This window comes from Triturus cristatus, chromosome 4_1, assembly GCF_964204655.1.
Source record: "Triturus cristatus chromosome 4_1, aTriCri1.1, whole genome shotgun sequence".
NCBI lineage: Eukaryota > Metazoa > Chordata > Amphibia > Caudata > Salamandridae > Triturus > Triturus cristatus.
In genome coordinates this window covers 1,325,968,756-1,325,981,367 of record NC_140585.1, presented here as the reverse complement: position 1 = coordinate 1,325,981,367, position 12,612 = coordinate 1,325,968,756, and positions in this window count along the sequence as shown.

Sequence of the window (12,612 nt, the reverse complement as noted above, 5' to 3'; positions counted from 1 at the left end):
CGTAGAGAAATCGGGGCAGGGACATCATTTTAAAAAGTGCCGCTCGACCGAGTGGCGACAACGGCAACCTACGCCAGCGAGCCACATCCAACTTCAATCGCCGAAGAGGAGGAAGGAGATTATGCTCATGGCGGACCGCCGGGTCCAACGATACATAGACCCCCAAGTACTTGAAACCGGATTGCGAAATTTGAATGGGAAACCTATTCGGCAGGGGGGGAAGGCCACCGGAAATGACATACACACAAGATTTGGACCAATTAATGGTCAGCCCGGAGTTTTTCCCGAAAGAAGTGAGGACGTCAAAAATGACATTAAGGGATTCACGCGGGGAGGTGAGGTACAAGAGAATATTGTCGGCGTACAACGAGACTCGGTCCTCGAAGCCAGGGGCCCACTGAATGCCCCTTATCGACGGTTCCCATCGGAGCCAGGCTGCGAGCGGTTCTAAAGCAAGAGCAAAGAGCAGGGGGGAAAGCGGACACCCCTGCCTAGTGCCCCTCCCGAGAGCGAAGGGCTGGGACACCCTCCCATTGACATCAACCTGAGCTAGCGGATCCGTATATAAAAGTCTCACCCAACTGATAAATCCCACCCCGAAACCGAACTTCGCCAGTGTGGCCCAGAGGTATGGCCATTCTATCGTATCAAAGGCCATCGTGGCGTCCAAGGAAGCCAAGATGGCCGGCTCGGAAAGAAACTCCGCCCTGGCGAGAACGCCATGCAAACGCCGCAGGTTGAGAGCAGTGTTACGGTGCGGAATGAAACCGGACTGATCCGGATGAATCAAGTCACAGATAACAGCGAGTAAGCGATTAGCGAGGACCTTGGCGAGAATCTTCGGTTTAGCGTTCAATAGGGAAATGGGCCTATATGAGGCACAACGATCACGGGGCTTGCCATCCTTGGGAATCACAACTATGGTGGCCAGACGCTGGTCACTAGGGAGGGAACCGAGCTCACGCGACTCCATAAACATATCACGGAGAAACGGCGCAACTTTATCCGGGCACAATTTGTGCAATTCAATGGGCAATCCATTGGGGCCCATAGCCTTACCAGTACGAAGGGAACGAATCGCGGCAGCAATCTCGTCGGCTGACAACGACGCCTCCATGCACTCTCGGTCCTCTTCAGACAGGCAAGGCAGCGCAATATCCCTCAACAAGGAACAAGAGTCAGCCTCATCTCTGTCGGACACCGGGGAGTAGATCAAACGAAAATAGTCAGCAAAACACTCCACAATCTCGCCAGGGTCAGTCACACGCACGCCGTCGGAATTCTGAAGCACAGGGACCACGCGGTTCACTCTCTCCTTCTTATCAAGCCAAGAAATCAGTTTACCCGCCCTATCCCCAACATCATACAGTCTACCTTGCTGTTCCCTGTACAGTGTCTTGGCGGCCTCAGTGACAAGGGATTTATATTCAAACTGTTTCAAGCTAAGGGCATGGAGCCCCTCCTGAGTGACACCCGAGTCTAGTTCAGCCTCCAACTCCAGTATTTCAGCCTCTAGCCCCACGGCCTCCCCATTCCTAGCTTTCTTGGTCTCAGCTATTAAAGAGAGGGCCTGTCCACGTATGACCGTTTTAAAGGCTCCCCACAGGGACACTGAGGACAAGAAAGACCCCTCGTTCTCCAGGAAGTAGTGGTCGAGCGACTTAATGAGGCTGTCGCGAGTCTTAGGGTTGCGGAGATGCCAAGGGTTAATAGGGGCGGTCCGCCCCGCGGTTTGCATCCCCGTATCGAAAAGCAGCCACACAGGGGAGTGATCTGAAATGCCCCGGGCCAAGTGTCGTACCTCCCCAACGTGGGTGGCCTGGGCCACAAGCATGAGGAAATAATCAAGCCTGGAGAGACTCCCATGTGCCCCGGAGTGGAAGGTGTACTGACATTGCGTCGGGTGCATCAACCTCCAACAATCCACCAGACCAAAAGTGTCCAAGAACCCACCGAGCCATGATTGGGAAACAGGAAGGGCCCTGGGGGGATGACGATCCAAGTCGCCGGATAGCACAGAATTAAAGTCCCCACCCATGAAGAGAAGACTATCAGGGAGTTCCAGCAACATCCGACCAACATCAGAGAAAGTGGAGGTCTGGAGGCCTGGGGGAACATATATCGTGACTAAGGAAAGGGTCTTACCCTCCCACCTTCCAGTTAGGGCGGCATAACGCCCTCTGTCGTCAAGGATGACGTTATCAATCTCTAGTGGGAGGGAAGACCGGACCAGAATACCGACCCCCCTGGAACCGGTGGTGAACCCGGAGTGTGCAACCAATCGGTATCCCCACCTGTTCATAGCATGACACACATTGCCGACCAAATGCGTTTCCTGCAGGAGTACAACATCAGGCGCCAAACGACGCAAATATTGCAGTACAACACCCCGTTTGATACGATCCCCCAATCCATTGACGTTCCAAGTTAGCAACCTCAACCCACTACCCTCCATCCCCACAAAAGTAGCAGGAGTCTCCCCACAGAGAGCAGGACACCTGAAACAAAAAAATAACAAATATGCCGCCTTGAGAAAAAAAACAAACAAACACAAACCCCCCCACCAAAACCAGTTACAATTCCCCCCACCCTGCACCCCTGCAAACTGTAAAACCACCCCAAAATGCAGTGTGCCTGTCGCCCTAACAATCCCATTCTACAAAAAGACCCCGGAGGAGGAGAAAGGCCGGTCTCCACCCGCCACCCAGACGCGAACTACTATAGGACAAAATATACAAGAGAGGTAGAACCCAACTGAGCAATGTCCGATTATCAAGGTTAGGGACCGAAGAGTCACTTCTGTGGAGGCTCACCACCCTCGGCACCACCAGGGTGCCCCGCTCGATCGCCCCGATCAGGCAGGGAATCCAACGAGTCACTCACATTGTCCGGTCGTTCGAAAAAGAAGGTCCGCTCCTCATATTCCACTCGAAGCCTGGCAGGGAAAAGCATCGCATACTTCAAGCCCAGGTCCCGAAGACGTCGCTTAACCCCCTGAAAGCCCATCCTCTGTCTCTGAACAAGTTGAGTGAAGTCCGGGAAAAAATTGACAGAGGAGTTTTCGAATATCACCAGGCCATGCACCCTCGAGGCCTGCAAAATCGCATCTCGGTCCCTGAAATGGAAAAGCTTGGCGATGATAGGCCTCAGGGGAGCGCCAGGCTTGGGCTTACCGCCCGGGACATGATGTGCACACTCCACAGCGAAGAACTTCCTGAGTCCAGAAGGGGCAAGATGGGTGAGGATTAGATCTTCGACCAGGAGGTCAACAGAACGAGTCTCGGGATTCTCCGGAACACCTATGACGCGGATGTTGTTGCATCTTGCCGTGTTCTCAAAATCATCCAACCGATGGGACATCAAGTCGTTTGCCGATTTCAAAGTGCCAAGGTCTGCTCGAAGTTCCGACACATCGGCCGTGAGGCTGGAGGTCTTCAAATCCAGTGACTTCACCTTCTCGTTAGTTTTAGACAGGTCAGCCCTGATTAAAGTGACATCGATGGCGACCGTGTCAATTTTACGAGCCAGGGCCTCATACTGCTGGCCGATGGTCTCCTTCATGCCGGTAATGGCGCCCATAATGTCCTGCAGGGACAAGTCAACAGGGGCAGATGGGCCTTCTCTAGCGTCCTCCGGGGTACTGCTGGAGGGCCCGGGGGATCCCTTGGCTTGAGTGTAGCGGTCCATAACATTTGTCTGGAACTGTCCCCCGCGAAGAGACGTCTTGGTCTACCCGTTTCTCGGGTTCACCCCTGCACGTCATGGTGGAAGATGCACCCCGGAGGGGCCCGCAGGACCGAGTGAAAATGGCCGCCGGCCGGCCGGGCACCAACCGGCCAAGAAGCTGGCTCGTGGGGTCCGGAGAAAGTCACGAATTGGCCCAGTACGCCGTAATGAGAAAGCAGCGATGACACCAGAAGAAGGCTGGATTGGTCCCCGGCAGAGCGGAACAGACCCTCAATCAGACCGTGCCAGAAACCAAAAGCGAAACTGAAATTGGGGATACGACCACTGGTGAGGTCCCAATGCCGTTGTTGTTCAACTACGTCCCGGCTCCACAGATCACCACGTCCCCGGCACGGCCCCGAGATGGGCCTCAAAAGTTCAAAGTGCTGTAATTTCGGTCCCCCGAGTCCAATTCAAATTCTGGAAAGAGTTATGGACTCAGTCGAGGTTCACCTTCAAAAGCCCGTCCAAGAAATCAGGATATCATCAGGATAAATTGCGAGGAGTGGCGAGGGTCCGGGGAGCCCTGTGCTCACGCGACCATCTTGGATGCGCGCTAAGCTCCTCCTCCGTGCCTGTTGTTATTGATACATATTTAATACTTGGGTATTTTATCTCTGTACTTCAATTTTTTTATTTGTCAATGTGCTTTTATGGTTCTTTCTGTTTGAAAAAACGAATAAAGATTTTCTATCTATCTATCTAGTGTGGCTTAGTAGAAAGGAAAGGGAATCTAGATGGGTGAGAATCATTGGTGATCCACAAGGACTAATACACTCCAATGAAGACCAAATAGCCAGAGCTTATGCCACATATTACAGGAAGTTTTATGAGGCTCAACCCCTTAGCACTACACCTGAAATTGAAGACTATCTGAGGATAATCAATACCCAGACACTGGATGACACTAAAAGGGTGGATCTGGAGGAAGACCTGTCCATTAATGAAGTGCAAAAAAGCCATAGCTACATTACGATCTGGGAATAGCCCAAAGGCAAACAGCCTACCAGCCAAATTATATAAACGATGTACAGACCTCTTGAATCCACATCTACTAAATCTCTTTCAGGATGCCTGTGAGGGCACTCTCCCCCAATCTGCATCTGGCTACAATTATTCCGATACACAAAGATATCTCTCTATATGCAGAAGACATTCTCTTACTCAAAACATTTCTAGATTCCACGATTCCTACTCTCTTTCAGACAATGGACACATATGGACAGCACGTTGAATAAAGGGTCAACTGGCACAAATCGCAGACATATAGCCCGCGACTAATGACAAACTGGCCGCCGCTTCCGTGAGACCGACAGGTGGCGACCAACGGGTTCACATATCTGGGTATATTTCTCACCACGGAGAGTACAGTATATCACCAATGCGATGTACAATGAATACTGTCTAAATTCAAAGAGGACGCTCAGAGATGGAAAACTCTCCAGCTTACGATAATGGGCCGGGTGGCCATGTTTAAAATAACCCTACCACAATTCCTATACATGCTACAAAATACTTATCACCCCCTCCCACGTGGGATATTTCGAGAGAAAGATGCTGAATTGCACTCGCTTTTGTGGCTGGGGAAAACACCCCCAGATTGCACTATGAACATTACAGCCCAACCAATACAATGGAGGGCTGGCTTTGCCAGATGTAGAAGCCTACTACTGGGCTGAGCATCTTACTTCGCTTAATGCCTGGATACATATAGGTGGCGATCACCCGACATAAAGTCTTGTGCGAGAAACATTGATGCCACGCACGTTTCTTCACTATCTGAATGGAGGTAGGGGAGCCAGGGGGATGCTCGCAGCCAAACAAACTACTCTAGGGTCATGGATCACAGCATCCAAAACAATGGGATGAGCTCACACACTCACTTAGGCAACGCCACTATGGAAAGGAAATTGGCTAAAGGAGATGAGTAAACTAACGGGATTCAAAGAATATGACATCATTGGGATCTCAACGCTAGGGGATATTATGGATAAAGATACCCTTAAAACCGTCCCCGCTCTATGTAATGAATTTGCAATTCAATCACCCTGATTCCTCAAATATGCCCAGCTTAGACACACATGGCAGGCGGAGGGTATAAACGGGGTAAATGTGGGGGGGAATCTGCAATATTAGAGAAAAGACTACTACAAGAGCAACTCACACTTAAGGTAGTATCTGTCACATACAAAACCCTAAATACCAACTTGCCAGACAACCTAGGCAAACTTAGTAATACTTGGGAGGAAGACTTGGGGAAATTGAAAATGTGCATTTGGAGGCCGCTTTGATTCATTTCAGGGAGGTGGCAATGAAGGCGCGATTGCATCTTATCCACTACAAATTCCTCCACAGAACCTACAATGATTGGGCAAGGTTAAACAGGATCAGGAGAGCTGACGAGCCGAACTGCCTCAGATGTGGACAAGACCCAGGGGATTTTTACCACATAATATGGGGCTGCTTAGACATACAAACCTACCGGAATGAGATCATGGGAGAACTCAGTAGAATAATGCAGGCAACCATCCCCATTGACCTGAAATGTATACTGTTAGGAATTCCTGGTGAAGTAGACATAGACAGACAACAGTTGACACTTAACACACTAGGAATGGTACAGGCAAAAAGAGACATAGCAAGTCATTGGGGTGCCTCGATACTGCCAACAATACATGAATAGAAAGCAGGAATGAACGTATACATGGCAGCAGAAAGGGTCACATACAAAGGTAGAGGTTGCCCAGGAAGTTCCATAAGATTTGGTACAGATGGATGAAATACTATAGGCCCAAAATACCAGATAGGGACACACCGGCAACATGCACCAGAGAATAGATTGGATCACATTACGATAGTTACCTGGTATTGACGAGACACCCCGAAATAATGATAATTTGGGCAATGCATGTATGTATCCGACATGAGCAAGATAATAACGAAAAGTTACAGTGACATTGCCCAGAATATGTGTTATGTTGGTATACACTCCAAGGAGCATGGGGAGTTGAGAGGAGCCACCTATGACTATATGCGACAACAGTTGTTTTCTTAAATGGTTTATTTTACATGTTATTCCTTTCATGGAATTGAAAACCAATAAAAATATTCAACAAAAAAACTACATTTATGAATTCAGGCGGAATTAGGAACTCCAAACTTTACGAAGCAAATTACGTTTTCTAACTTTACCTGTGTTAAGGTTTATCCTTTTGGGACTTCCAGTTATGATAATTTCTTGAAGTAGAATACCCCAGGTAGGTACTATATTATATAAGAGGTGACGTAGCGAGCAACAGCAAGTGAATTATCTGCAACAAACTGTAGATCAATATTTGCAATTCACATCTTCAAAATCAGAGGATTATAGTTATTGATCTATTTTGAGGCTTCTGTTCTTCTGAGGTTGGACGTGTTCTTGGGTGATTTCTGTTTGAGAGTGTAGACAAAAACTCTTCCTTCTGCAATCACAGGTTGTGGAAGTCCAAAACGACATCTTGTATAAAACTTTTCTTTATATCTACAACAGTATTTTCCACAACTATGGTTATGGAATCTTAGAACTTGTCATCTTAATAATTTACCAGCACTCTCATTTGGATGATGCAAGTGATATACTGCTCTATGAAGGACAGCACAGACTCATCAGTGTCTGTTCCAAACTTTGTGGCTTATTTTACCTATAGTAGCATGTGGATATGTAGAACACCTCTGGCTTGGTATTCCTTGCCCTAAAAGAAATCAGTTACTTCACAGAGAGGTGGATAACTCTTGTGCAAGATAAAAGCCATCATGGCTTGGAATATGTGGTTAAAATATCTACAAACATATGCAGGTTCCTATGTGCAGAGTTTTATATTTCAATTTGCCTCTCGCAGGAATAGAAGCAGGTCATCTCATGGATACTCAGTACAACTGAGCGTTAGAAACCATGTAGGTGCGCCTAAATTTCTCAACATGCATTTTAGTTCACTGTGACATGATAACAATATTCATTGGTCCCACATTGACATGTCATCAGATTAATCAAGTTGCATTCCAGTTGTTAAACTTCTCAGTGAATTTTCTCAACAAATTCTCTTGCAGATCGATTTGACAGATTTGTGGTTTACAGCATAAGACAATGAAGACAAATCACTGTCAAATAATAGATAAAAACATAGACTAAATCTAGGATCCTCTGAATAAAGTCTGGTACATCAGTACTTGGCCACATGTATTTGTACAGACCAATCATCGTGCCTACAACCTACTCCAGTAGCAGAGAGATGAGGGAAATTGTGAGCTTCTAAACCTTTTTCCCATACCATTACAGGAGTTCTTTTTGCTTCTTTTATTTGATATAGATCAATAACATCACCAGCAGTGTATTTTGAATGTAGGGGATGGATGTGTAATGTTCATAAATTTCTCCTACACTGCATCAATCCACTTTTTCTATCTGACCTGTTGATAATGATGTATTGTCCTCAGGATGTGTGATATCTTGAAGAATTTCTAAATTTTTATAATATGTGTTATTTTGTACTAATATGACGTTGCAGTTTTAACTTTGCTAATATCTACTAACTCTTGTCATATTTTTTTACTCCTTTTTGGGTCATCATTTACTAGAATTATAAGTCCCTCTCCCAAATTTCCCTGTAACCCTATAGTTTCAATATTTTGCTTAAAATCTAATGACAAGTATACAACTCTACCTTTGACACTTTTCAGAAGCTCAGTTGGAGGTAATTTCCCTGTCTTTAGCTCTGTGCAAACTATAGCTTTAAATGGATGTTTAGACTATATTAATATGGATTCATAAATATTCAAATCTTTAAGTATTTCTAGAACAGGTACTACATCTAAGTTGTTGTGTACTGCTCTAGCAGGCATTTTGTTTTCCACTGACTTACTATAGCGGTACTTAAATATAACTTGTCAGGTGGACAAGTCAAATTGCTCCTTTCCAAATAAATAAACAGCAAATTCTTGGCACATTATTATTGTCCTTTTAAGTTTTAATGTGCAGATCAACATTCCGAGATACATTTTTGTAGTGAATGCGTCAACTACATATACAAATAGAGTTTGGTTGCTCTGAAGAAACTGCGTTAAACTTTTAAATCTCTTTTACAACATTACCACATTAATACATCTGTTCTGTTCCACAACTCCTGTTGATACCAACTCTTCATTTTCCCTACACTCCTGTTCTGGTCCAAAAAAAGCAAAGTTCAACATCATCACAAACCTTTTCTACTTCTACCACACTATCGTGCAAAAGAGCTCTAGTAATTTCTCCTAAACATAGAGCAGGCATTTTTACATGATAAAGCCTTCTAACAAAAGTTCGCATCATTGAATGGTGTACATCTAAAATTCTAAAATGATGAAAGCTACTTGACACACTTTTTTTGACAGACAAACTAGTGAGTGTCCTTGTAAACTAGTATGCTTTCTTACTTTGCATGGATATAATCCTTGCAAAGTATTTATTTTCTGTTTTAAACTTCTGGAAGCAAACATACTGAGGACATTTCTCAATATATCAATTGATTGTTGACGAATACTACACATACAACTACAATTCTATTTGCACACAGGGGCCTTTCTACGACTTCCTTGCATCTCTTCAGCAATCTGTTCCTCAACATTTCTAGGTACCATTACTTCCTTTAGAACAGGACTACTATTTTTCATCTCATAACATTGTCCAGACTTATCAACTGCATGCACTAATGTGTTGTCTTGGAAATAGCATTCTGTATTAAAGAAAGGCTCAGTACTTAAAGTATGTATCCATCCACCACTAAAAACTTTGGAAAAGTTCTTTCTATTAAAAAGTCTTTACTTTCGACTCTGTCTCCTCATAGACAATACTATTTTGTCCAGTGTCTTTATTCTGTTTAAAACCAAGATAAATAGTTTTCTCTTCAGAGCAAATGCCTTATCAATTACACCTTCAACACATACCTTCTGTCTGATTGCTTCCTCTTTTACACTTTTTCATAGATGATACCAAAATTGTGACCTACTCTAGTACAGAACATTGTACCTCTGATTTCTTTGAACTGCTTCTGCCTTCTACTTAAAGTCTCTCCTTTTCTCAATGACGTCTTACTTTTTACATCAGAGACATTTCGTGCTTTGGTACTTAGTGTTATAGGTTTCATTTTCCTTACTTCTTTTACCATTTTTTCCAGTTGTGCAAACAATTTTAGGAAACGTCTTGGCCTTCTTACTAGCAAGCCTTTACTCTTTAACCATCTTATCTGCATTTTGCCCCTTTTGTTTCTTAGTTGTAAGGAGATGCTCTATTTGCTGTTGCTTCTTTCTTCTCTGAGTTTTTGTTGGCATGGTAATTCTGTGTAGATAAATAGATATTGATGTCGGAAAACAAAAATAGAAAAGTACATTCATCACTTAATTATATAGTAAGTAGGGGACGCGCTAATCCTTGAATCACCGACGCCGTGAGGGGAACGGCTAATCTACATTCACTGCACCTGCCGTAGCCATCCTCCCCCTACCTTGCTCTATTCCACCACCACCGACGCTGCCATCGCCGTGAGGGGAACGACTGGTCAAAGAGGACTTCCTCTCCCAGGGGGCAGTGCGCGGCACCAGTGGAGGGTGTCACTAGAGGGCGCAAGAAGCCCCTAAAAGCAGCAAGGCACTCCCGCAGCGCGGGACGCGCTAATCCTTGAATCACCGACGCCGTGAGGGGAACGACTAATCTACATTCCCTGCACCTGCCGTAGCCATCCTCCCCCTACCTTGCTCCATTCCACCGCCACCGACGCTGCCATCGCTGTGAGGGGAACGGCTGGTCAAAGAGGACTTCCTCTCCCAGGGGGCAGTGCGTGGCACCAGTGGAGGGTGTCACTAGAGGGCGCCAGAGGCTCTTAAAAGCAGCAAGGCACTCCCGCAGCGCGGGACGCGCTAATCCTTGAATCACCGATGCCGTGAGGGGAACAGCTAATCTACATTCACTGCACCTGCCATAGCCATCCTCCCCCTACCTTGCTCCATTCCACCGCCACCGATGCTGCCATCGCTGTGAGGGGAACGGCTGGTCAAAGAGGACTTCCTCACCCAGCGGGTAGTGCGCGGCACCAGTGGAGGGTGTCACTAGAGGGCGCCAGATGCCCTTAAAAGCAGCAAGGCACTCCCGCAGCGCGGGACGCGCGCGGGCCAAGGGCTGGCCCGTCTGCACCCGTCAGAGGACGTAAGAGGCTGGGCTGGGCCATCCCTCCAACGTGTAAAAATGGGTAAGCGCAAACATCTGGGTAATCAAGATCAGGGGGGATTAAAAGCTAAAATCCCCAGAAAATCTCCATCTATAATATCATATTTGACTTCTGCTGTGGGCGCTTTAAACAAAGAGATAGCCAACGCGGAGAAGGAATTGGGCTTGGGAGTAAGTGAGGATTTTGGCAAGGTGACCAATTCTAGGGTTATGGAGTCGCCTACCCCTGTACCTTTGGAACCGGTGATCCTGATCAGGAGCCCGATAATGAGGAGTGAAACTTTGCCCTCTGACATCGTAGCCCCAGGTGATGTAGACGTAAGGTTGGGGGCTTCCACCCTGACAGATGAGAGGTCTCAAAGAGTGTCTATTGAGGGGCCCATTGGGGTCAAACGTTCTAACAAAAAAGTAACAAAGCGGCTCAAGGGCTGTAAAAACAGTATTCCTAAAATGGTACCGGGGGTTGATAAAAATATTCAATTGACACTGCGGACCCTTATTGAGGATATATTTAGTACCCAATTTGAATCCATATTGACTGCTATAGTCAAAGATGTCATTGACACTATGAATTCTTGTGTGGCTGACCTAAAGAAAAAATGCGAGCGTCTAGATACTTTTGTGGATTCATGTTTGAGGGTCAAATTGTCCCCTTTGAAAGTTGTTGTGAACTCAGACCCACTACCTACTTCTATACCCCTAGAAGCAACTGGGACCACTATGCGAGGGAAAATTCAAGGACCTCATCTGTTGTCTCTTTCGGGGGGGAGCAAAGTTGAACTTGGATGGTGGGCTTGAAGATCCCAATAATTTGATCTTAAGGACAGTAAAAGCTTCTAATTTTGGTTCCTGTGTTGATACCTCGCAATCAAGGGAATTATCCGAAGCTTCTAGGGTGAATCCTGTCTATCTTGAGAACTCTAAAATCTTGAGTGATAGTAGGATTGATCTCCCCCCAGAAGCTACCCCTTTGGTTGCGGTTTTAGTTGGGGTCCCTCCTCTAAAAGTATCAGACAATGAATCCATAGAGGGTTTGATGCGTAAATCTAAATATTGGTGCGACAATTATTGTACGGGTCAACCCAATATATCCGACCATATTATAATAGCCAGACGGGTGTCTTGGGTGGGCTTTCGACCCAAACAAATTCCTGGTGATTGTATAATTATTAACTTTAATAAATGGGATAGAGTTGACAGGTTATTCTGGGATGCCACTGAGGCATATGGAGGAGGTATAAGGGCCTTACTGCTGGGTTACTTTTACCCACCTGTAAGCGCAAATTGCGCCCCGGTCAGGGCTGGGGTTAAAAGCTTGCATCAGCTCTTGTTGGGCCAGTCGCGTAATATAGGTTTTGCCCCAGGCCTAGTAAGTCCAGTTGGAGGGGGGGATATCTCGCCTAAATTGCCTGGGTTATTGTTACCACCTAATGAGGGAGGCCTACCTCTTTTAAACAGATGTGCCCCACTTTGTGCATTGGATATGAACGACTGACTAGAGGAGAAAGAAGATTATTTAACAGCATCAAGTTCTAATAAATCTGTTGGTGGTGATATTGGTGCTGAGGTTTGTCCACCTGTTTTAAGTCCCAATATCTTGGTTAGGGCTGATATTGGGGGAAAAAACCCCTCCAATTGCAGAATTCTGAGTT